Source organism: Vollenhovia emeryi, unplaced genomic scaffold (genome assembly GCF_000949405.1).
Source record: "Vollenhovia emeryi isolate VEMERY1.0 unplaced genomic scaffold, V.emery_V1.0 DF939168.1, whole genome shotgun sequence".
Classification (NCBI taxonomy): Eukaryota; Metazoa; Arthropoda; class Insecta; order Hymenoptera; family Formicidae; genus Vollenhovia; species Vollenhovia emeryi.
Window position 1 is genome coordinate 67,464 of NW_011967198.1, and position 1,503 is coordinate 68,966.

Genomic DNA, 1,503 nt, shown 5'->3' on the forward strand with positions numbered 1-1,503 from the left:
TTGAATATGGACGAATCAGATAATTCCTTTAGGATTTACCAGAATTCCTTTAGGATTTACCAGAATTCCTGTAATCCTACAGAAATTCTGGTAAATCCTAAAGGAATTCTGGTAAATCCTAAAGGAATTATCTGATTCGTCCATATTCAACCAGAAATTTTTTTCAGTGTGGAGTTTTTGAAAATTTATTATGATCTGTAAAAGTGTATCACTCGAACGATAAATATTTGAAATAGCACGTGGTATTTCTTTCTTGTCAGAAATTTTGCCACTATACGTTCAAACAGCTCTATCTCGGAAACCGTGAGGAATGGGAACATATATTCATATGAACATTTTTGCTTAAAATGACCGATACTATCGCCTCCCGGAATATTGACCTTTCCTCATGGAACACCCTGTATAATAGAAGTCTGCTTTGTAAGCTCGCTTTCGGTAAGAGACACGCGCGGAGAGTCGACAACGCATTAAGTAAAACAATGATTTAACGGATATGCATGCAACGGGAATAATTGGCAGCGAACTCGCGCGCTCTCCTGACGCTCGAACAATTCGTTCGCGAGGTGTAAGCGTAAAATAGCTTTCCGTCACGCGAATTGGGTCGCGCTGTAAAAAAATGATTGGCCGATCGCGCTTATATACCGAAACGGATTTCGAAATATCTCGCGCAAACACGCCGATACGTGGCGAAGGGGGAGGATTCCATAGGCGGAAGCCGAAGCGTTGCGACTACCGATCTCTTCTCCCCTTCCGTGAACGATACTCGATATTTCTCATTTCGGACGCCACTCGGCTATTTGCATCTTTATGGAACATTTTAGCCTGCAGCTCGCTCGCAGGGGCGTACGTGTATACTATTTACTCTTATTTATATTTTTTCGACGGGTGTCGCGCGAGATTTAGACGACGCGACTGAAATGCGCGGCTGCAGCGGCGACAAAAGATTGTGCGTTAAAACATTGTCGGAAAACGTATATCGCGCAGTGTCTTTCCGTTACAAAGAATAGAAAACTTAAATAACGACATCCTTAAGATATTCGGCACAATTGAATCGGTGGGTTCAGAAACAACGTAAGTCCCATTTTTCAAATTTTACAAGTGCGCAATGGAACTGTACAGCTACTTCGAAAACCTGGTCCCACGAAACGTAATCTGATAATTGTTCGTTGATTCTCATTGCACGCATTATTTTAAATTAAAAGAACCAGATTGAACTTATTTTTCTACACCCAATTAAACTCTTTTAGTATTTGAAATAGTTTATTATTAAATTGAAAAAAAATTACAAAGAACTGGAATTACGGAACTGAAATCACAAAGTAACAAAACACTAATTGACTTGTCAAACAGTGCAAACCACAATTTGTATCATTCTTACGACTAAAGAGTAAATTACTGTAAATTTTACAGTGATGCAGGTTCTGCACTCCCTCTTTTTCAACTTTATTTGCCCTATATTTAACTGGAGCCGCGGGCCGATGCGATTTTGTTTTTACTTTACGC